General features: G+C 40.0%; 1 pseudogene; it reads right to left on the bottom strand.

Annotated features, from left to right (window-relative positions):
• Positions 1–6,108: 6,108 nt before the first annotated feature.
• On the bottom strand, positions 6,109–25,251 carry LOC127977096 (uncharacterized; annotated as a pseudogene).
• Positions 25,252–26,024: the final 773 nt, after the last annotated feature.

The following is a 26,024-nucleotide window of genomic DNA, read 5'->3' on the forward strand; positions in this document are numbered from 1 at the left end:
GGCAGTCGTGAGAGCGGAGGAGAGAGCCGCGGCCGACTCTGCAGCAAAGACTCTTGTACAGTCGGTTTCATCTCATAAGGAGATGCCAATTGTCCTAGCTGCTAAAGCATTTTCTGATCATTTGTCCCGTCTTGTCCAAATTTTAGAAATCCCCGTCAGTCCTGTCTTGTCCCCTGACCCTGTCCCCAGAAGTCCCAAATGTCCAGCCGTTGTCTCCCCGTGTCCTGTTGATGTGGCCCCGTGTCCCGTTAATGTCCCCCCGTGTCCTGTGGTCCCCCCGTGTCCAGTAGATGTGGTCCCCCCGTGTCCAGTAGATGTGGTCCCCCCGTGTCCAGTAGATGTGGTCCCCCCGTGTCCAGTAGATGTGGTCCCCCCGTGTCCAGCCGTTGTCTCCCCGTGTCCAGCCGTTGTCTCCCCGTGTCCTGTTGATGTGGCCCCGTGTCCTGTGGTCCCCCCGTGTCCAGTAGATGTCGTCTCCCTGCGTCCCGTAAGTGTTGTCCCGCGTCCCTTGTCTGGTCCTGTCATGTCCCCTGTCAGTTGTCCCGAGACCCCTCCCCGTCCCTCACCACCCAGACCTGCCCGTCCCCCCCGTCGTCAGCCTTCGTCCTGTCCTCCTAGGATTCCTACCCCTCCCACCCGCCCTGGTCTGTCCCCCATGAACTTTGTGGTCCCGCCCCCTCCCCTTCCCTGTTTGTTTTTTTTGATTTGTCACCCCAACCCTGCCGTTGTGTACTCATGTTTGCCTTTGTTGTTATTTGTCATGTCCTGTTGGTTTGTGTCTGTGTCCCAGTCTGTCATGTCAGTCATGTCCCGTGTTTGATGTTCCCTTGAGGAGCGTCTGGAAGCCGCTCCTTAAGGGAGGGGTTCTGTCATGATCCTGCCCTCGTGTCCTTGATTTTTCCTAGTCTTGAGGCAGGATCATGACAGACCCTTGTTTTGTGTACAAGCGCATGGCCTTGTCTTTGGGCCATGTGCTTGTGTTGTCTCGTTCCCTTGCCCCGCCCCCCTTGTTATCCTAGTCGTGTCGTGATTGCCCTATCTGTGTCACCTGTCGTGTCTTAATTGTTCCCCCTATTTAGATCTCCTAGTGTGCTCTGTCTTGCGTCGGTTCATTGTGTTACTTATGTGTTTCTCAGATGTGTTCTACTTATGTGATCGTGTGTGAGATTGTGCTGTACCCTCTGAAGTCCTTGTATTACCGTGAGTGTTTGTAGTTAGTGTCAAGAGTTTGTTTGTCTTATCAATCCTGCCCTGTTAAGTTGTTTAGTTCCTGCCCTAGCTGTTGTTTTCCCCCTCGTGGGTTTTGTTTTCCCCTTTTTTGTCAAATAAATCCTGTGTGTACCCGATTCCTGTCTGCACCTGAGTTCCTCCCTACCAAAACCGTGACAAGAAGTGCACGCAAAGTACTAAAAAATAAATATATAAATACAAATTGACAGTGCAATTCGTGTTTTTCAGTAAAGATGGTCAACGGATCATCTTTTTACAAAGTTCAAGGTAACGAAAGGAAATATTTTAATGTAAATTGTAAGATTTTAAGTTTTTTTTTAAAAAGCCCTTTTTAACTGTTCTCTGAGGTTGTGTTGATAATGTTTCATTGGCTGGAATCTAAGATAGGACCTCTGTACATTTGTTTGTTACACATTCATATAATAAATATCTAATAAAACATTTAAACACTAATTACATACATTGATTTCCCTTAATAAAAAGGAAACTGAGTAGTACTAATGATGGCCCTGACCTTGCCCCTTGGTATGAAGGAGAAGAAATGCTGGTCCTTGTCACTCTTGAAGTTGCTCATCACTGATATAAAAGATCAGTGAAAGTACCCCCACTCCCTACTTCCCCCAAACAACAGATCGCTCAGTGAATCTTTCCACCACTGGTAATATGCTAACATCACTATTGTATTATAACATCTTTCAGAACAGAAATATGGGAAGGTTGAAGGTGTATGAAACACTCAGACAACAATTGGATATTGGTATGTATTGGCTTTCTGTTGTAATAATGAAATTATATTAGATACATTGTATCACCACGTATACATGGATTGGAAACTTCTGCTAGTTTTATACACTTCTGCTTTGCCATTTGTAGATGAGATTAATCAAAAGGGCTTTGATGCCAGAGTAAAGGATTTATTGCTTGTACGTGGTGCAGAAGGAACATCAGTTTTTCTGTTTTTTTTTTTTTATCCTTACAGATTGGCAAGACTTATATTAATTTAATCAATTTTATTCTATATACTTTGTTTTTCTCTTTAACATTCTAGAGACCAGCAAAACAAAAAATCCGAAGGCATTCATGGGTAAGATGATTGAAATGTTGTCACCCTTTGTAAATATGTGCAAAGTGGGCCTAGTCTTCAATTTTTAAAGAGGTCATGACATGCTTTTTCATCATTCTGAATTTAACTTTTAAAACCTGTGGGGTGACCTGAGGAGAGCCCAGTGTCATAGACCTCTGAATCTGAAGAATAGAGGAATAGTCTCAGATACCTTGTCATGCATTCATCATTATAGATATTATATATATATATTCATAGCTTTTACATTGGGAGAAAATAGGGATTGATATATTACAGACACAAATATATTTGGTTAACAAATCATTTATTTATTTATTTATTTTTTCACTTTTTTAAAAATGATAAATTGATAAATATTTGATGATTACTTTGAATAAAAGACCAAGATGATAAATGCACATTTTTCTATACCCTGAAAAAAAAAATAGATTTGTTTAGTTTGCTTCGTTGCTTTCATTTCAAAATGATAATAATGGAAATTGTATGTCTGTATTACATATGCAGCACAAGTTTTTACCAAGGCAAAACAATGAATAATAGGCCTACCACAAGTGAAGAAATGCCAGTTTCCCCCCGTCAAAAAGGAAAACCCTTTAGCAATAAGGTTAGCAATAAGGTTGGGGTAATTAATAAATCTGCTTGAAAAAGCCAACTCACTGAACTACTGCTTAGATATTTTATTATTATTAGTTAGCTTTCTCAAGTCAGATTGATCTATCGTCATTCTTTTCTCAGGAATTGGTGAAAGTGAAGTGGTCTTACTAAAATATTACTGTTGAATATTGGTGATCTTGACGGTTGTTTGTATGATATCCAACCAAAGAGATCCAGAATTTTAAGAAGATGAACAGACCAAGTGTAGTGAGGGCCTTAGGTTCAGGCCAGCATGCTGGGAGATCAGAAAGCGCTGAGTACATCCATTCAAAAAATGTCATCAATCAAGGTTTAAAGCCACCCAATATTTTGGTAAGACTTTTTTCTAATTAAATCAGTAAGTATATATAAAAAGATAAACATTTAATGATTTGAAACCTATTTTTATACTATAAACCGATCAACCAGTTATTAAAAAAGGCTGTACTGGCAGACTTGGGCTTTGCCAACATCAGATACATGGTTGTATTATGACAAGGAAGCAGACTTACTGGAGGAGGAATAGGGCCAATGGGTGGTACCATTCTTTATATGGCCCCAGATTGTCTGATTGAATTTGAACAGGCTTCCAGAATGTCTGTCATCTGGTCTCTGAGAGCAACATACCAGGAGATTTTCACGAAATCGGTGCCATGGACAGTGAAAAACCAAAGAGAGGTGTGCAGTCTAATGTCCAAAAAGGTGCCAACACATGCTTTACAACATCTGAGCGGCAAGTACCAGTTTATTGGTGCAATGTTACACTATGATGCAGCATCGAAACCCAAAGCTTCTTCTGTGGTGCTGTCCCTAAAAACAGTGGAGGGGCCAGATTTAAAAAGCCGTTATGGTTACGAATGGTAAATGTTACAGATTATCACTTGGACAGTAACATTTATTGTCATTTTCAGTTTGTAGTACAAATCCAATGTTGGTAAAATGTTTACATTATAATCACAGCCGTTCTCTCTCTTTCTAACACTGCTAGTATGTTTCATTATTTGTTTCAATGTATGTTCACATCATTAAACATGTTCTGCATCTTCATTTGTGGTCCCTTTACATGGATTTATTTTGTTGATAAGCAGTTAAAAAGTCCCTGTCTCATTGGCCAGCAGTTGGTATATTTAATTTGCCTCTGCAAATGTGGATGGAATGGCAGTGCCTCTTGATTGAAGGATGAATTTCTCCACCAACATGAGGGTAGCAGCCAAAGACCCATCTGGTGATGATGGGAAGTTTGTATTTTGCAGAACAGCCTCTGATATTTTTCTGAATTCCTCATTTGCCACCATCTAAGGCGTATCTACTCCACAGACAAGCTGTTCTGCATACTTCAGGAGGTCGTTGTCTTCTTTGCAGAGCATATCAGCAAAGCCTGCAGGAAGATACAAATTCCTTTTTCACATTGGCTGCTGCTTTTCTCAACCTTTTTAAAATTTGGATGATAAACAGATACCTTCGGCTGGGGAAGTAACGAGAAGGTCTGGTTTCCCAAATGGACCTGGAACATTCCTTTGCTTGCGAATGTCATGAGTGTTCCACAGTCTTTGCTCTATGTTCAGCTCTCTCTCAAGAAGGGGAAGGTGTGTATATTGCAGGCAATTTCTGTAGGTTAACATGTATTGTTATTTTTTTCATTAAATGAGAGCAGATACATGAGGGCTGACAAATGTTTTAACTTACATGTGTACAGGATTGTCCAAATCGAGCATTCCAGATTCCATCATGGCCTAAAACACACATTTTTTTAGATAAATCTGTTGCCAAAATGCATTCAATTTAGCATCAATAAGCATGTGCTATACATTCTGAGACAAAAACAAAGTTCACCTCAAATGTCACCTGCCATTTTTTATCCATGTTTTCTTCAGCATACTGTTGAAGTATTCAGCTCACTAATAAAACAAAAATATTATATATAACTCAAAGCCCAGGAGTCTTCTTAATAGGGTGCAGACAGGTGCGTTGATACCCCGTCTCTTCTCTGCTTTGCTGACATCTTGGAGTTGATTCAACAAAAAGCTCTGAAAACAGAGAGATGGAAAGCAAGTTTTCATATCAGGTAATGATAAATACTGTGTAAAAAAAAAAACATAAAAAGTAAACTTGCTTGTAGAACAAAAATGATGTTAATGTATTTATTTATGATCAACACATTTAACAACATAACATTTAGAATTACATTGGCTTTTACATTGTTTTTCTTAAATATATAATGTCACTGTATGCACTGTAAATTGAATGTCGCTTTGGACAAAAGTGTCTGCAAAATGGGTCATATGACATTGCTAAAAAGAACATTATTTTGTGTATTTGGTGTAATGAAATGTTTAAGCGGTTTAAGGTTAAAAAAACACATTGTTTCTCCTCTACAGGTACTCCTCTCTTCGCCTTCTGAAACGTGTTGATTTTTACAAAGCTCATCGTTCTGAAAAGCGAAGTGTGCTCTGTTTGACCAGCTATGCAATCTATCTATCATGTGTACTGTGCCCTGTCCGGCCGAAGCAACGAGACAAACATTTAATTATAATTTTTATTTCATTATAATGTCAAAACCCATTATAAATGTGATATAAACATGATTTCTAGTCGTGTTCTCTTTTTGAAGGCCAAACAAAGTAGTTTCCCTTTTTAAAGAAACAGCATTAAGAGCTCTCTTTAGCTCTCATGAATTTCACACATCGATCGACCTGCACAGTGCAAACAGACAAAACCTGGATGTTTTAAGCAATATTAAAATACATGTCCCGTATGAACGGCGCATATGGCCACCCTATACAGATCTTCTTCATTCACCAAGAGCTTGTAACACTCCAAAGAGAAAGGAAAAAGTAAAATCACATCTAATGACTTTAACCCCCAAAATTTACTTAATGAAAATTGTAATGTTAAACTGCTGTCTGTCAGACTTTTCTGTGTTTACATAAATGTCTTGAAGGGCAATACCAACTCTATGTTAGATACCTAATAGCAATAGCTTTGTCTCCATCTAGCTTTTTAATGCACATTTTGAAAAAAAAAAAAATCCTGGTTCTTCAGATGCACCTGAACACATCATCAGTGATGTTACCTGAGGTCCTCGGATGTTTCGGGTCTTTCAACATCAGATACCCTCGCCCAGGCGACCCAGCCGCGGCTGATCAGACCGCGACTTGTGTTCAGGTAGCAGTCGCTTGCCCCCATGGTGCTCCTCTGCGGATCCAGAGCCATCTTGAGGCTTTCTCGGCTGCGTCGGTGATGTTCTTAATAGCCCTGCTCCTTGTTGTTCCTGAAATGCCCAGTGCAGTAAAGGCTTTGTGAAGGGAGCGCCCCACAAATCCTCTGCAGCCAACCTCGATAGGCATACATCTCGCCTTCCAGCCCTGTGCTCGGCAGTCTGTGACCACGTGTTCATATTTGGTCATCTTTCTTTCGTGGGCTTCTCCCAAGCAGTCCTCCCATGGCACAGTCAGCTCCATGATAATTATGCTCTTGGTGCTCTCTGAGACTAGAATGATATCTGGCCTCATAGTTGTGCTAACAATGTGCTGGGGGAATTTCAGCTGCTTCTCCAAATCCACAGAGAGTTTCCTGTCCTTGGCTGATGCCAGGATCCCTGCTGGTGCCTTCCTCCCTGCTTGTGGCTGTTCTCCTGCCCTAACAAATGCGATTGAGCAAATGGTGTTGCTCCCCTGGCCACCTTTGCTGATCTCTTTGTTGATGGTGTCTGCAATAGATTTCAGCCCCTGGTTGTGACGCCAAGTGTACCGACCCTGGCCGAGCGCTGTTGGGCAGGAACTCAGAATGTGCTCCAGTGTTCCCCGAGCTGGGCACAATTGGCAAGTTGGTGTGTCTGCTTTTCCCCACGTACATAGGTTTGCTGGGCTAGGCAGGACGTCGTACACTGCCCGAATCAGGAAGGCTATGCAGTGTGGCTCGCTTTGCCAGAGCTCCGTCCAGGTCACCTTGCGGTCCATGGCCTGCTCCCACCTTGTCCAGGCCCCCTGTTGCCCCATTCTAGCTGCTCTACTCATCCTTCCTTCCTCCACAGCAGCTCTGACCTCTTCCTGTATTCGGCTGCTTTTCTCCTTCCCCTTCAATTCTTTATGTTGAGGAGGTGTTGGGAGCATCCCCAAGCCTGCTCTGCCTCGGGCCACCACTCCCACAAGCTCTTTGTGCCTCAGTCGTGCCTGTGCATCCAGCACAGCGGCTTGGGCACTCCACTTTCTCCCTGTCCTCACCAGCACTCCTGCCTGAGCCACCTTTGGGTCATTGGAGTCTCTATACATCACCACCTCGCGTGCCCGAGTCACTTTAAACTCCTCTTCCAAGGATTTCAGAGGCAACCGGAGCATTGTGGTGTTTCCATAAAGGGCAATGTTGCTGAGGCTCCTGGGCAACCCTAACCATCTCCTGAGACAGCTGCTGACCTTTCTTTCCAAGGTCTCCACCGTAGAAATGGGAACCTCGTACACAAGTAGCGGCCAGAGTATTCTTGGCAGGACACCATGTTGGTAAATCCATGCTTTAAACTTGCCCGGGGAGGCTAGAACGGTCTATTGCTCTTAACCAGCTGCCCAGCTCCTGGCAGGTTGACTGGACTGGAGTCTCTGAGGCTGCTGTCAAAAACCTTGCCCAAGCTTTTCACTGGCTGTTCGGACAGTGATGGTATCTTTGCCCCTTGGATGCTGAAATGGAACTTCTCCATGACCTTCCCCTTCTTCAGCACTAGCGAACAGGACTTGGTTGGTTTGAACTCCATCCGTGCCCACCGGATGAGCTTTTCCAGTCCTTGGAGTATCCACCTTCCTCCTGGCACTGACTCTGTGGTAACTGTCAAGTCATCCATAAATGCTCTAATTGGCAGTTGGCGGACCCCTCCTCTGCTTTGGGGCCCTCGACACTCAGGCTCAGCCGATTTGACAATCATATTCATCGCCACCGCAAATAGGATCACTGAGATGGTGCAGCCTGTGATTATTCCCACCTCCAGTTTGTGCCAATCTGATGTCACACCTCCTGCAGAGACTCGCATCCTGAAATGGTTGTAATAGTCCAAGATCAGATCTGCAATGTGATGTGGCACATGGTGCTTGGTCATGGTGGTCTGGACCAGCTTGTGGTGGATAGAGCCATATGCATTGGCTAGGTCTAACCACAGTACCGTAAGGTCTCCCTTATGTTCCCGAGCTTCCCGGATGAGCTGAGTTACCACTCCAGTGTGTTCTAAGCAGCCTGTGACACCAGCAATTCCTCCCTTTTGCACAGATGTGTCTATGTAGTTGTTAGCTAAGAGGAAGTTGGTCAGACGCCTGGCTACTATACTGAAGAAGATCTTTCCTTCCACGCTCAGCAATGAGATTATTCTAAATTGATTTATCTTCTTGGAATCTTTTTCCTTGGGGATCCAGACTCCCTCAGCAAATCTCCACTGCTGTGCCACTTTTCCTCTTCTCCAAATGACTCGAATGATTTTCCAGAGTCGCCTGAGTAGCAAGGGGCAGTTCTTGTAGACCTTGTAAGGGATTCCACTTGGTCCAGGGGAAGAGCTAGAACGTGCCTTGCGCACAACCTCCTGGACTTCTTTTAACATTGGTTCCCTGCTGTCAAACTCCTTGGTGGGGGGGGGGGGGTGGATTTACAAGAATGCTACACTGACCCAACTCTTCTTCCCGGCGAGTGTCACTATAAGTGCTGTGCAGATGCTGGTCAATTTCCTCTTTTGAACATAGCAACTTTCCATCACGCTTCTGTCCCAGGAGCTGTTTAGTGAAGCCGAAGGGGTTGGCAATGAACGAAGCTCTCTTTCTGGATCTCTCCTTTCGTCGCCTTCGGTGCCATTCTGCCCTGCGCAAGGTCATCAGCCTTTTCCGCAAGACAGCTCTTAACTCCTCCGGGGGGGGGGGGGCGTTGCTCCTCACTGGCTTCCTTGTACTGCTTCTTAAGGGACTTCAACTCCTGCCGGATTTTGTGGATTTTCGCTGCCCTGTGGTTCATGGAGTAGGTGGTTGGAGTCGATTGCTTCTCCTCTGAATGAAAACAGTTCAAATTCACATAAAATATTATAATGTGAATAAAACTTTTTTATGTGGATTGACTCGCTAATAAATGCAACATAAATGCACATTTGTTGCAACTCTATCAGCTGTTTTAAGTTGCCCCTTAAGTTTTGATCCCACATCGTTTCATGACTACTCTCCTGTCCATTTCTAATTTACATAACAGAGCTGATGGAAATGCTCTCCAGGTATAGGGTTTCTTTGCCAAATTTCTACAAATGATTGCGGTTTTGAGTAATGAACCAGTTTTTAAAAGCCTCAGGAATCTTTTGCAGGTGTTTGGAGTTAATTAGTTGATTCAGATGATTAGGTTAATAGCTTGTTTAGAGAACCTTTTCATGATATGCAAATTTTTTGAGATAGGAATTTTGGGTTTTCATGAGCTGTATGCCAAAATCTTCAGTATTAAAACAATAAAAGACCTGAAATATTTCAGTTGGTGTGCAATTAATCTAAAATATATGGAAGTTTAATTTTTATCATTACATTATGGAAAATAATGAACTTTATCACAATATGCTAATTTTTTTAGAATGACTTGTAGCTTAGAGAAGACTCTTTAGACTCTTCTTGGTATGTGGTGTTTCAATAGTTTATTTGTGTCTGTTCGACAGAGGTATGTATATATATATATATATATATATATATATACATGAAAATCCGATAAAAGATTATATATCTTTCTGCGTGTGTATATATATATATATATATATACACACGCACACACACACACACACACACTCACTGGCCACTATATTAAGTACACCTGTTTAATTGCTTGGTAACACAAATTGCTAATGAGCCAATCACATGATGTGTTTTTGTGAATACACACAAATCTTTTATCGGATTTTCATCCACACAGAACCAGCGTTTTGCAGAAGGTGAATCCGCTATTTTTTGAAACAGGCTCCAAGAGTGGTTAAATCTGCAAGTGCCTTCCTTGCTTTTTTTGTGTGGACAGGGCCATCCGTATATTTTCTTAAACGATGATGTCATCACCCTACGTGTAGACCCTATTGAGACACTGCTATGTCACGTAAGAGCAACAACAACAATGGTTTATATACATAGACAGTAAAAGAAATGGAAACAGTGACCCCATTGGATTCAACGGAGACAAGTGAAGTAAATTAGAAGCACACACTTCCTGGGGTTCGGGCGTACTGGGCAGACTCAAACTGAGCTTGATGACGTAGATGTCACATGAGCAACCTTTAAGTCTTCTAATTACTGTGCCAAAAGAAATCTGAATCACCCACCGAATCTTCCAGAGAAGGCGAGTGTGGACAGGAGCAAATTTGGTAAGTATTCTGATTAATTATCTCCTTTGACTTTATGCCTCCACGTCCCCCCGATAGCCTCATAGACAGTAAAAGATTGCCTGCGAGCTTCTCCTCCTGTCCATAAGGTAATTTCTGAGAGTCGCTGGTTATGATGCAATCGTTAGCCTATTTTTTTTACAAAAACTTCTTCTACGGGACCATAACGTAATATACAAGGTAATGGAGCCTTTTATAAATTTTCGTGTTTGTTTAGAAATACAGGGTTTCCGCGAGGTCATAAAAAGTCATATATTTAACATTAAGAATTTAAGGCCATAAAATGTCATAAAAAATGTCTGGATTTTCCATACAAGGTCATAAAAAAACATTTAGCCACGTCTTAAATTGATATGCTAGTCCATTAATTTGTTCTTCCATCAAAATGCGCTCGCAGCGGCAATGGCATTCATTTGTTTCGCCTGTTGTAGTTCTGTATGAGGAATCTGGGTTGTATCACACTGGTATCACAGCGTTCCAGAACTACAAGGTCCATGCGGCAGCATACAGACTTGTCAGTAAGACTTTCACAGAAACCCGCGCAAACTCCGAACATACTGTATCATACTGAGTCACTGCTTAGATTAATTGAAATCATCCTGGCTACCACAATGCGAAAATGTACCTTTAACAATCTATGGCTCGAAGACGGTGCGTTTAGTAGCTGGCTCAAGCCCGACGCTAACAATCGGTATCAAGCATCCAAACACAAGATGCGGAAAAGCTGAACTGAGTAGCTGGTTACTCTCGCACTGTGTTCAGTGCGGAGAGAGAGCCGCGTATCACGGGCAGTCCCTCCTGCACATGAACGAACAAATACTAATCGCAGTTTTGAAAAAAAAAAAAAAAAAAGATTTGAAAGAGCCCAATTCATCAATTCATCGTTCAGGTGTTCAGGGCTCATGCTGAGCAAGGCGTTTCAAAACGCTTGTACACCGAATTTGCTTCTTTTTGCTCTTGTGCCGACAAATACATACAAAATATGTCAAAATACCCACCTTGGAAAGTATAAAAAAATTATTTATTTGTCAGTTATTTCTTAAATCAAAGTAAACAGTTGAGGAAAAAGATGCGTTCATCATCTCTTAAAGTGACGGCGCCTAATTTAGCTAGCTGCTGTAATGTTAATCCAAGAAAATGAAAGAAAAATCACTCACTGCTCTTGACTTCATTACTTTGTAATTTTTGATATACATATTTTACTAGTAGGTACAGGACACTAATACATTTATGTAAGTGAGTATAAGCAAACTGTGACATATTATATCCAAATAATCTTCATACAGTGTACTACTAGTGAAATAGATGTATATAAATGTTTTTTTTCTATCTATCTATATATAAAATTGGGAACAAAAATTATTCAGCACCTTATAAAGCACCATGCATTGTTTATGTGTTTTTTTTCTGAATTGCTAATGCAACCTTTTCACACCACAGTCTGAACAAAATGAAGCATTGCTTGGTAAATGGTCAACAAAGTATTGATAGTTGAGTAAATATTGTCATAATAACAGTTGTCTGTAGTTTTGGTTGATTAAGTTATGACATTATCAAGACAAATTTGTTCTGACAGAGTTTAACTCTAAGTTCTTGTCATATTTTATAACCATTTTAGAAGCAATAGCAAATAAACTAATAATGTGAGAAATGTTCCAGGTGTCTGATTTGATTGTATATTTCATTTTTACATTGAAAACTATCCAGTGCTATTTTACATTTAATTATTCGGTTTCTGTACCTTGACACCTACAAACTTGAAAAAAAATTAAACATTGTGTAAATAGCAAAAATAATTAAAAATGAACGAACATACAAATTAAACAATTTCAAACAGGGACCACTGGTACAACCTTCACCGGGGCCCCGCTGACCCCAGCTACATCCTTTCTGTGGGTGTTGAATACTGTGACCAAACACCAATAACACTTATTATTTTGGAAAGTAATGCCATAAAAGAATTGTTACTTTACAATGTTACAATTGTTAATTGTTCCTGTGTTCTTGATTCTCAAGAAAAAGAAAGCGAAGGCTTCAGTTTCTTAATCTTAAAAAATAATAGAATAACTCTTTAAATAATAAAACTTGTTACTTTCAATGAAAGTCAATAATAAAAAAAGACTTTTGAAAGGAATTTTAATGACTGAAGTTATTTATCGTAATTCGTTTAGGTCATAAATTCAAATCCTAATGGTCATAAAAAGGCCTTAAAAAGTCTTAAATTTGACTGATTAAACCATGCAGAAACCCTGAAATAATTAATCGACAAATGGAGTCTTTAAACGCCTCAGATGTAAAGTTATTCGCTGCCAAAGTGATGCCAAAATGAATGGGAGTCAATGGAATGCTAACAGCAGGTGGGGTTCCGATAGCCAGTGGTGGCGCCCTGGGGCTGCTAATATATCTCTGTTGCAAAATTACAGCTCCACATACTGATCTGGCATATATACTACATTGTTTTCAGCTGGTTCCTGTGGTTTTGTGTGGATGCAGATATTTCTTTATATGACGCCGTGTGGAAGTGATTTTTTAATTTTATTTTTTGAATGAAGGAAAAAAAGATTGGATTGGGGTAAGCTATGGTTTTGTGTGGACATAGCCTAGACGTCATTCAAGTCAAGTCACCTTTATTTGTATAGCACTTTGCTTTTAACAAAGCAACTGAACAGTATTAAATAGGAAAATAGTGTGTCAATAAAGCAAAAAGGCAGTTCATCATTGAATTCAAAGATGTCAGCTTAGTTCCGTTTTAAATAGTATCTGTGCAATCAAGTCAACAAAATCGCTGAAATTAAGTGTCCCCAACTAAGCAAGCCAGAGGTGACAGCGGTAAGTAACCAAAACTTCGTCAGTGACAGAATGGAGAAAAAACCTTAGGAGAAACCGGGATCAGTTAGGGGGGCAGTTCCCCTCTGGCCAGACAAAACCAGTTTGATTCCAGGGTGCAGCAAAGTCAGATTGTGCAGAAGAATCAACTGTTTCTTGTGGTCTTGTCCTGTTGGCCATCTAGGAGACAAGGTCTTGACTGTGGATCTGTCTTTGGGGACATCTAGTTGTCCTGGTCTCCGCTGACATTCAGGGCTGTACAGGTCCTCTCTTGGTGCTGATCACCCACCTGGTCTGGATCTGGATCCGGGTGACTTCAGTGACCATCTGATCTGGATACAGACTTGATCTGGTGGCTACGGTGACCTCGGAATAAGAGAGAAACAGACTAATATTAGCATAGATATCATTTCTCTAATGATGTAGCAAAGTCATTGTGTGTTATGGGAAGTGTTTCCGGTTTTCCTAATTAATGCAGCCTAAAAATTATTTAACAGATTTAAATATTAGAAATGAGTTAGTGTGTTATGTGTAAACCAGGTTAAAGACATGGGTCTTTAATCTAGATTTAAACTGACATAATGTGTCTGCCTCCCAAACAATGTTAGGTAGGTTATTCCAGAATTTGAGAGCTGAGTTGGAAAAGGATCAGCCACCCACAGTTGATTTTGATATTTCAGATATTGTCAAATTGCCAGAGTTTTCAGAACGCAGAATACATGGAGGACTATACATAAGAACATAGTGCAATAAGAGCCCGTTCAAATACTGAGGTGCTAAACTATTCAGGGCTTTATAAATAATAAGTACGATTTTAAAATCTATACGATGTTTAATAGGTGTTGGCAGAACTGGGCTAATATGGTCATACTTTCTGGTTCTAGTTCTGCTACATTTTGGACTAGCTGAAGTACAGTATTGTTCAAAATAATAGCAGTACAATGTGACTAACCAGAATAATCAAGGTTTTTCGTATATTTTTTTATTGCTACGTGGCAATAAAAATTCAACTAATTGCCCAATTGCACAGCCTTAAGAGCGTGCATATCATGAATGCTGGGTCTTGTTTGTTTTCTGACAATCTACTGAACCTACTGGTAACTTGTTTGCCACGTAGCAATAAAAAATATACTAAAAACCTTGATTATTCTGGTTAGTCACATTGTACTGCTATTATTTTGAACAATACTGTATATATATATATATATATATATATATATATATATATATATATATATATATATATATATATATATATTTTTTTTTTTTTTTCATTTATTCCAGGCAATGGCACAAAAAGTACAAGGTAGACAAATATAGTTAAATCATATAGTGCAAGGAAAACAAAAAACAAAACAAAAAACAAAATATACAGTATTCAAATATGACGATCGAATTCTGCCTGAAAGGGAGTGGGAAGAAGACAACTTATTTAATCCCACCCCAGTTCCACATTTAGTGATTAATAATTGAGCTTCATTATTATTTTGCTCATAGATTATTTACAAATATATCATGGTGGCGTTACCACAAGTAACAAGTAATTATTATAATAACAGTTTATACCAACAATGTAATAGGAATAAGCAATGCCAACAATGGTAATGGACAATATACCAACGATGGTAATGGACAATATACCAATGATGGTAATGGACAATATACCAAAACACTGAGCACATGTTAACGCTATGAGACAGAGTACAACATAAATTTAACTACAATTAAAAATAAATAAACAATGGCAACAATTGTAATGGACAATATACCAACGATGGTAATGGACAATATACCAACCATGGTAAGGAAACACTGAGCACATGTTCACACTATGAGACAGAATACAACAGCACTTTAAATTAAAGACCTTCATCTCTGTATTTTAACCAGACCCAATGTTTATATAACAGTTTAAATTGATAAATAGTTCGGCATTGCTTTTGTTGCAAGTCCAGTTTGTTCCAGAGTTTCACTCCACATGCAGACACACAATAATATTTACGAGTGGTTTGGGCTCTCGGTAATGAAAAATGTCCAAAACCTCTCAAGTTATGAGCTCGCACAGGAGTTGTAAAAAAACGTTGTAAGTTAGGCGGTAATAATCTGTTAAATGCTTTATATAAGAATATTGATGTATTATATTTTACAAGATCATCAAATTTTAGCAACTTTGACTGCGTAAACAGATTATGAGTATGTTCTAGAAAACCAACCTTGTGAATGATCCTCACAGCTCTTTTCTGTAATATAATCAGAGGATTTATTGTGTTCTGATAAGTATTCCCCCACACTTCAACACAAAAAGTAAGGTATGGTAGTACCAGGGTGCAGTATAAAATACGGAGTGCATTTTCATCAAGGTATAGTTTTGCTTTATTTATAATTGAGAGGCTTTTTGAGATTTTTGTTTTTATGTATCTGACATGGGGTTTCCATGACAATTTACTATCAATTATTACTCCCAAAAATGTAATCTCACTCACTATTTCAATTTGAATACCATCAATACTTATTCTCTGTTCAGACATTTTGTTGCAATTACCGAACATCATTACCTTAGTTTTATTTCGAGTACCTGATAGGTACTCGATGGCGCCGCGCATGGCTGCTTCAGTGCTTGGCTCTCCAGTGTTTGTACTGTTTTTGTTCGTTTTTCCTGTTTTTTGTTTAACAAACACCATCAGTTTCACCAGGGATGAACTGCTGAACATTCGGCAGAACACACCACAAGATCTTTTACCAGATTTAAATTATTCAGACGTTTTACTGAACGTTGTTATCGGAGGAGCGGCGGCGCTGATCAAGCGCTTCAGGACGCGCAGACGGGGGAAGCGAGCGGGAGCGCTCGTCAGACTCAGGAAGCGCGGATTTCGAACGCCGTTGCCTAGCATCCATCTGGCAAATCTCCGCTCTCTACCCAACAAAACGGACGAACTCCTTCTGCTCTCTCGGACAAATAAGGATTTCTCTCACTCTGCTGCACTGTGTTTCACGGAAACCTGGCTGAATGACACCATACCGGACAGCGCGCTCCATCTGCCGGGCTTTCAGCTGTTCAGAGCGGATCGCGAATCAGAATCCACGGGGAAATCGCGCGGCGGCGGGACATGCTTTTACATCAATGAGCGGTGGTGTAGAGATGTAACTGTGTTAAAGAAGATGTGCTGTCCTGATGTAGAAATGCAGTTTGTCAACTGCAAGCCGTTCTATTCGCCGCGGGAGTTTCACTCGTTCATTCTGGTTAGTGTTTACATCCATCCGCAAGCGCACGTGAGCTCAGCTTTACAGAAACTTGCTGATCAGATCACAGAGACAGAACAACAACACCCGGACTCTGTTTTAATCATTCTGGGGGACTTTAATAAAGCCAATCTCTCCCGTGAACTGCCAAAATACAGACAGCATGTTACATGTCCCACCAGAGACAGTAATATATTGGATCACTGTTACACCACAATAAAGGATGCATTTCACTCTGTTCCACGAGCAGCTTTGGGAAATTCTGATCACTGTCTGATTCATCTTATACCATCCTACAAACAGAAACTTAAATCTGCTAAACCTGTAGTAAGGACTGTGAAGAGATGGACCAGCGAAACGGAGCAGGATTTACAATCTTGTTTTGACCTCACTGATTGGAGTGTTTTTGAAGCTGCTACCACCGATCTGGACGAACTCACAGAGACTGTAACATCCTATATTAGTTTCTGTGAGGATGTTTGCATTCCTACCAGGACTTATTTAACATTCAACAACGATAAGCCATGGTTTACAGTAAAACTCAGATATCTTCGTCAGGCCAAAGAGGATGCCTACAGAAATGGGGACAGGGTCTTGTACAATCAGGCCAGGAACACACTGAACAAAGAGATCAGAGCGGCTAAAAAGACCTACGCTAAAAAGTTGGAAGACCAGTTTTCTTCCAACGACTCAACTTCAGTTTGGAGAGGACTGAGGGCCATCACAAACTACAAGACACCATCCCCTTGCACTGAGGCTAATCAACGGCTTGCTAACGACCTGAATGAGTTTTATTGCAGATTTGAAACCCCCAACACCCATTCTGACCATCTCCCTGCACAACCATTAACACCTCCTGCAATCCCCCTCTCCATACCTCCTGCTCTTCAAATCTGTGAAGATGATGTGCGCCAGGTCTTCAAGAAGAACAAAAGAAGAAAAGCACCAGGCCCAGATGGTGTTACACCAGCCTGTCTGAAAATCTGTGCTGACCAGCTGGCCCCCATCTTTTCACAGATCTTCAACAGATCCCTGGAGTTGTGTGAAGTACCTTCCTGCTTCAAACGCTCCACCATCATCCCCATCCCAAAGAAACCCAAGATAACAGGACTTAATGACTACAGACCTGTGGCTCTAACGTCTGTCGTCATGAAGTCGTTTGAAAAACTGGTTCTGGGTTATCTGAAGGACATCACTGGACCCTTACTGGACCCCCTCCAGTTTGCTTACCGAGCAAACAGGTCCGTGGATGATGCAATCAACATAGGATTGCACTTCATCCTGCAACATCTGGACAAAACAGGGACTTATGTGAGGATCCTGTTTGTGGACTTTAGTTCGGCTTTCAACACCATCATCCCAACAACCCTCCAGACCAAACTGACCCAGCTCTCTGTTCCTAGCTCTATCTGTCAGTGGATCACCAGCTTTCTGACAGATAGGCAACAGTTAGTGAGACTGGGGAAATTCATGTCAAACAGCTGCTCCACCAACACTGGTGCCCCTCAGGGATGTGTTCTCTCCCCTCTGCTCTTCTCCCTGTACACCAATGACTGCACCTCTAAAGACCCCTCTGTCAAGCTCCTGAAGTTTGCAGATGACACTACAGTCATTGGCCTCATTCAGGACGGTGATGAGTCTGCTTACAGACAAGAGGTTGAGCAGCTGGCTGTCTGGTGCAGTCTTAACAACCTGGAGCTGAACACGCTCAAAACAGTGGAGATGATCGTGGACTTCAGGAGAAACCCCCCTGCACTTTCCCCACTCACCATCATGAACAGCCCTTTGACTGCAGTGGAGTCATTCAGATTCCTGGGAACCACCATCTCTCAGGACCTGAAGTGGGACAATCGCATTGACTCCATTGTAAAAAAGGCCCAACAAAGGTTGTATTTCCTTCGCCAGCTGAGGAAGTTTAACTTGCCACAGGAGCTGCTGAAACAGTTCTACTCAGCCGTCATTGAGTCTGTACTGTGTACTTCTATAACTGTCTGGTTTGGCTCAGCAACAAAATCAGACATCAGAAGACTACAGAGAACTGTTCGGACTGCTGAAAGGATTATTGGTGCTCCCCTGCCCACCCTTCAAGAACTGTATACATCCAGAGTGAGGAAAAGGGCTCATAAAATCACTCTGGATTCCTCACATCCAAGTCACCCCATTTTTGAACTTTTGCCATCTGGCCGGCGTCTCAGAGCCGCAAATACCAGAACAGCAAGGCACAAAAACAGTTTCTTCCCCCAGGCAATCTACCTCATGAACAGTTAAATGTTCCCCACTTATGCTTATGCAAACAAAAGTGCAACATCCTTATATTTATTTGTTACCCCTCCATCCTAGTACATCCCTGCATCTTTTTCAATCCTATTCCATTATCATTTATAGCACAATTGTTTATACACTTATTTATTTGACTACCTTTTTTTTTTTTTTTTTTTTTTTTTTTGTCTGTGTGTTTGTGTCTCTGTGTACTGGAAGTTTATGTCACTAAAACAAATTCCTTGTATGCGCAAACATACTTGGCAATAAAGCTCTTTCTGATTCTGATTTCTGATTCTGATTCTGATTCTGATTTATATTCAAGGATAATTTATTTGTGTCCATCCACTTTTTTAATATCTTTAGTTACCTGTTTACCGTATTAACGAGCTCATTATAATCATCACTACTGTAAAATATATTTGTGTCGTCTGCAAATAGTATGAATTTTAGTACATTGGATGTATTAAACATATCATTTATATACACATTGAACAGTTTTGGCCCTAATACTGACCCCTGGGGGACACCACAAACAATGCCCAGAGTATCTGATAAATACTGACCCATTTTAACAAACTGTGACCTCCCTGTTAAATAACTTTTTAACCAATCTCCAGCCAGCCCCCTAATTCCATATTTTTCCATCTTTTTTAATAGAATTGAGTGATCAATAGTGTCAAAGGCTTTTTTTAGATCAATAAAGATACCAACTGCATGCTTCTTTTGCTCCAGTGCATTAGTGACTTCTTCAATAGCTTCAGTTATTGCCATTGAGGTAGTTCTTTTGGACCTAAAGTCATACTGACCATCATTAATTACATGGTGTTTCTCGAGAAACTTTTCAAGTCGAGAATTGAAGAGTTTCTCTAAAATCTTTGAGAACTGAGGCAAAAGAGAGATTGGTCTGTAATTAGTAAAAGCGTGTTTGTTATCATTTTTGAAAAGTGGAATTACTTTAGCGATTTTCATTTTACTTGATATTTATTAATCATGCAGAAACAACCACCCAATAAAGCATTACAATAAACTAACCTTGAGGTCATGAATGCATGGATTTACATTTCTGCATTTTACATTAAGAGCATATGCCGTAATTAAGATATATTTTTGAGATATACAGTTTTACAAATGCTAGAAATATGACTTTCAAATGCAAGATTGCTACCAAGGTTCCTAATTGATGATGAATAATTGACAGAGCTGCTATCAAGTCTTAGACAGTGTTCTAGGTTTTTACATGCAGAGTTTTTAGGTCCCATAATTAACATCCATTTTTTTCAGAATTTAGCAGTAAGAAATTACTCCTCATCCTGGTTTTATATCGACTATGCATTCTATTAATTTTTCAAATTTGTATGTTTCTCCAGGCTGCGAAGAAAAATAGAGCAGAGTATCATCAGCATAACATTGAAAGCTAACACTGTGCTTCCTTATGATATCTCCCAAGGGTAACATGTAAAGCATGAAAATTAATGGCCCTAGTACTGAGCCTTGAGGAACTCCATACTGCACTTGTGATCAATATGATACCTTCCCATTCACTGCAACAAATTGATGGCGGTCAGATAAGTAAGATTTGAACCATGCTAATGCACTTCCATTCATGCCAGCAAAGTTTTCTAGTCTATTCAAGAGAATGTTGCGGTCAATAGTGTCAAAAGCAGCACTAAGAACCAATAGCACGATCAGATGATAAGAGCAGGACACAAAAGCAGGAACAGTCGCAGTACTATGATATGGTCTAAATCCTAAACGACACGTCACAGCTGTCAGATGACGCTTCTGAGGAAGACTGCAGGTTGCAGTCGAAACATGTCAAGGTAAAGAAAAAGCTTTTTTTTCTCCACCTGAACGTTTTTGTCTTTCTAGAAGAAAACTGTCTGGATTTTAGTAATCATTGAGAAGACAAAATGAAAACCTCATAGATACTGTCATAGATACCATACCAAAAAGGAATATAATTGTCAGGGATTATACTACCTTTTCTAGTATCTTGAACAGAAAAGGAAGATGACTTTTGGAAGCACCTCTTTTAGAAGCTTAGATGGAACAAGGTCTAACATACATGTTGTTAAAGTTTATACAATTCTTCCTGTCCTATAGTAAAGAATGAGTGGAACTGTTCCTCAGGGGATATATAGTGCACTGTCTGATACAATACTGTAGCTGATGGCTTCATGGTTACAATTTAATCTCTAATAGTATCGATCTTGGAAGTAAAGTAGTTCATAAAGTCATTACTGATGTGCTGTTAGGAAATGTCAACACATGTTGATGCTTTATTTTACATTAATTTAGCCAGTCTATTGAATAAATACCTGAAAGTGAAAGTGACGTGACTTACAGCCAAGTATGGTGAAGTATGCCTTGCTCAAGGGCACCTCAGTCGTGGTATTGAAGGTTGAGAGAGCACTGTACATTTACTCCCCCCACCTACAATCCCTGCCAGCCCGAGACTCAAACTTGCAACCCTTGGATTACAAGTCCAACACTCTAACCGTTAGGCCACGACTACCCCCGAGGTTATGTTTGTTTTCTTCTAAATGAGAAGTAATCGGTTTTTAATGCTTTTCAGGAAGGTTGGGTACTTTCTATCCAAGAAATACGAAACACCTCTAGTTTTGTTTTTCTCCTGCTGCGCTCCATTATCCGGGCTGCTCTCTTTAGGGTGCAAGTGTGCTCATTATACCACTGTGTCAAACTGCTTCCCTTAATCTTAAAAGTCAAATTATCTATTAAACCTGTAATTCCTCTGGCACCACTTAGATATACAGCCACTGAGTGACAACAGTCTGCTATGTGTCTCATCACCATGATAAGCAGGGAGCCGAGGGAGGGGACCAGAGCATATTACAGTGTCTGACATCATACTTGCAAAATCACACACCTCTTTAATGTTATTTTTAGTTATCTCCAAATGCTGAAGTCGAACATCATTAGCACCGGCGTGAATAACAATCTTACTGAATTTATGTTTAGCATTATCCAGCACTTTTACATTTTGGCAAGATGTCATGTGCTCTGCCTCCTGGTAAATACTAGACTAAGGTGGTTGGTGTCTCTATTTTCATATTCCGTACAATAGAATCACCAATAACTTGAGCAATTTCATTATGTTTCTCATTTGGTATGTCACAGAGTGGGGAGAACCTGTTTAATGTTTTGATCATAACACGAGCAGTGTTTTGGCCCTTGACTATGCCGCATCACAATTACCCAGTTGCCCTGCTACAGAGGCCCTGTAAACAGATCTGAACAATGTACAGGACTGCCTGAGCAAGTCACATCCAAAGCCATATCTACAGCCCTCATATTTTTACTGTCCTCAATTAAAATATATTTATTGTGTTATAAAAGAGATTTGTGAGATTGCGATGAACTGATATGTCATTAAAGATAATAATGCAGCTCTCTTTGCTGGCATTCTGCCAAAACCATGCACACAGCAGTCGCTTGCTTTAATTAAAAATAACAGTGTTCTGTGAACGTTGATGCTTTAATAACAAATATTAATCAGTGTATCAGGAGCGTGTATGCTGGGATTTCATAGAGAAAAAAATAAATAAATAAAAAGTAATGAAATAAAGAAATCAGAACAGTAACGTTATTACTTTTACAAGGAGTAATCAGTAATTTGATTACATTTTCAGAGCAACTTGCCCAACACTGCTCTCGACAATGCCCTAACATCACACGCACACGGCAACACAGTCTAGCTATTATACATCCTATCTATACATCCTCTACTGCACATCTTTTTATATCTTTGCTATTTATTTATATAAAAAAGCCGTTAATAAATAAGTGCACTAGATGCACTATGTATGTGTCCACATTCTATTGATTTATGCTTACTGATGAAATAGCTATACCTGAAATGCAAAACTAAATTTCACAAATGACAACAATCATTTTGAGAATTTCATTTTCAGAGAATAATTTTTTTTAACCATTATATCCTCCTTGGAGGAAACACACCTGTTTTAAGGTGTGCAATTTTTTTTAACCATTATATCCTCCTTGGAGGAAACACACCTGTTTTAAGGTGTGCAATTATTTTTAAGGTCTTGATGACCACATTATAGTTCCATATCACTTTTCTAAATTATTTACTTTATTTCCAATTGAAATAGTTTTATTACTATTTCTATTTTTATTACTTTCTCCCGCTCACTCTCCCATTAAAATGCGAACAAATACATTAAAGAAAAACTCTCTCACATACACTGTAAGTGTGATACACTCTTACAAACCTCAAACGAATGTTTAAACTCAGCTATCGTTCTCTCTTCTTTAATTCTTTATTGTGTTATAAATAGCTTTTGTTTATTGTTGTTTAAAAGTGACATTTAATCTGTTTATTAGTGACGAGATGTTATCGCATGATTATTTTCATTATTGCAAACTGGTTTCTCTGATTTAAAAATGCGTGGGTGAACTGAAATACAGCAGCCCATGTTACTTGGTTTCAACACACCAAGGGGTTAAATTAGGCCGCTAATTAAATTGGGATTTTTAAATCAGGGAAACTGAGCCTTGGCACAAAGGCACAACTTATCCTGGTAGTTTATGTATTTTTAAAAATATAAGCTATATATTTATATATTTCTCATTCCTGCTAATTCAAGCAATGAAAAGATGTGGCCTTATATATAATAAATGAGGTTCACCCCGAAAGTTTGCAAGATTACATCAGAGTGTCAACAAATCATAAGTGTCATTGAATAATGGTTTATGGTCTCTCTCTATATCATTATATTTAGCTAGGAACATGTAGACTACTTGATTGTTGCCACAGGGTGAGATTTGTGATTAATTTGTGAAATTTTTTCAGGGCTTGAATTTCAGCACAAGATTATGTGTATTGCATTTAATTTCACTCATTCCTGCAGGTTCTGTGCTTACAATGTGAGAAATTAATGCAAACCGGAGCGGTCATGCCCATTGTGTAAGGGGAGTTATGGAAATGTTTAGTTTTGTTAATTTGGCATTGATTGCATTAATCTCATTTAGTTTAACATACAATAATCAAGGTAGTATATATAGTCCATAGGGACACTGAGTTCTTTGTGTAAACTGTGCACGTAACTGCTTTAAGCTGAAAAACTACTTCTAAAGAGGAACCATGTACCAGGACAGTCTGTATCAGGGAGAGTATGAGATGTATGAGTGTATGAGATGTACATGAGTTATGAGGTGATGTGCACTGTGCAACATGATTGGCTCAAAACTCCTAGTCTGTCCTTCAAAGTATCTTTTTACATACTATAAAAAGTGGTCTGTGAGTCTGTTTTATCTCTTTGCATACAGACTAAGAAGCTGTGTGTAAACCAGATCATTCTCTGAAAAGAATGAAAGCAATACAAAGACAAAACTCTGTTTGGTTTTCATTCTCAGTCTCTACAAATTGTTATTGAATTAGAATTTCCATGACAAACTTGGTGACGAGTGACGGGATTCCACAGCTGATCGTCTGGGACCTAAGGACGTTAATTGGCTGATCACCCTAAATCCACAAAGGGTTTAGCCCTAAACCCCAAAAGGTTTCAGTGAAGGGGGGACTGACGTCTAAGGGTTTGTGGACCTTCAATGCTGGTTTCTCAATGGATTAGAAAACGAGTGCTATAAACGGTGAGACTGATTTTGAAATTCCATACATATTGAAAAAATTACAAAGTTGGGTTTCTAATTTGGTAAACTGCGGTATGATATTTCTAGACCTTATGTTGCATGTCCAAGCCACCCCACAGGTTGCCGGTACGTGAACGTTTTTTCACGGGTACATGGAGCTATAGCATGGTTTTGCAGTTACATGTACGCGTACGTTTTGCCTATATGTGAAACAGTTTTTCGCCGGTACGTGAAACAGGATAGTTTCGCAGGTATGCGAGACTGATTTTTTGCATGTACGGGAAATGGGCCTGCAGGTAAGCAGGACGGGGTTGATAAGACTTTGTGCAAGTATGTGCAAAGCCACAAGGTGGTGACGACCAAGTGTGAGGTAAAGAGGACCTGTTCCAGGTAAAGTCGAGGATTGCAGGGTGGGGCCTGGAAATGTCAAATGTAAGATCGATCTTGATGATTTGGACTGTCCAATTTACAAAGACATGAAAAAGAAACATAGGAAATAGTAATGGAATTCATACCCTGGGTTGAGAATTACGGTTTTCCAAAAAAGAAAAGGTACCTTTAGCATAACACCCCTTATCAATATAAAAGAGAGCTTGGAAAAATGTGAAAACAAATTAAGAGAATATACAAGTTTCAGAAGCATATTTTACTTTTTAAAGCACAGGCGTGCAGCAGCACAGCGCTGAGAAATAAATTTCAATGCCATTTAGGAAAGAACTGAAAAATGATAGTTCTGTAGAAAATGCTGATAAAATAACAGATCATATTTTTCAGAATTCTTCTGTTTATTCCCTTAGAGAACTGCAGTGTGCCAAAGTGGAATTTGATCTGGACTCTGACCAGATTCAACCACCACAGCTGCCTCCATCCTACAGAGCAACTGCATCTGCACCGCAGTCCTTGCTCCCTGACGGAAGACAAGCACAACTTCGATAGCATCAACATCATCCAAACCGTCTTGCTCTGCCACCAGCAATGTCATCGGAATGATGAAATACTCCATGGCCGGAGTCAGCACCAGATCTAAATTTCATGAGAGAGTGACACTGCACAGCCTGAACCAGAAGAAACTGGAGGAAAAAGGAGAGAACGTCAGAGCTTTCCCAATGATTCAAGTGGCTGGGCTGAATAGAACTGTGATGGTCTCTCAACCATGGAACGAGAAAGACTTGAAAGAGGCAAAACAAAGCATATCGTCAAACAGTGGAAACACTGTGTCAACAGATCAAGTCTGACTTTCCAGTCAGAGTGAACAACACCAAAATCACACAGAAGAGCAGAGGACAAAGACTGGCTCAGACTGATCCAGATGTTTGCTTTTACCGGTGAAGAGGGGACATTGAAAAATTTCACTGTGCACATTTGATCAACGAAAACGGTGGCTTAACCAGAGAAAGCTGAGGCAGACTGACAACATAGACTTTCACAGCAGAAGCTGGAGAAGAAGGGGGGAGTCTGGAATAAAATCCACCAAGTCCACGCATCTAAAACAGATAAGTCTGAAAACGCACACATTTTCTCTAAAGCTCACTGCAATGAAGAAAGTATGCTTGCTCATGTTTCTGCTCACTGCAATGAAGAAAATATGCTTGCTCATATTTCCGCTCTTAAAAATTAAGAAAAATGCTTGCTTTAATACACGATCACATTGGAAGATTAGATAAATATTCTCTCGACAAGAACAAAGGCACATAAATTAGCTTATAAATAAATGCCACATAGATTATGGGTTAATGGAGTTGAAAGGGCTGGCAA

The sequence above is a fragment of the Carassius gibelio genome, chromosome B18 (genome assembly GCF_023724105.1).
Source record: "Carassius gibelio isolate Cgi1373 ecotype wild population from Czech Republic chromosome B18, carGib1.2-hapl.c, whole genome shotgun sequence".
Taxonomy (NCBI): domain Eukaryota; kingdom Metazoa; phylum Chordata; class Actinopteri; order Cypriniformes; family Cyprinidae; genus Carassius; species Carassius gibelio.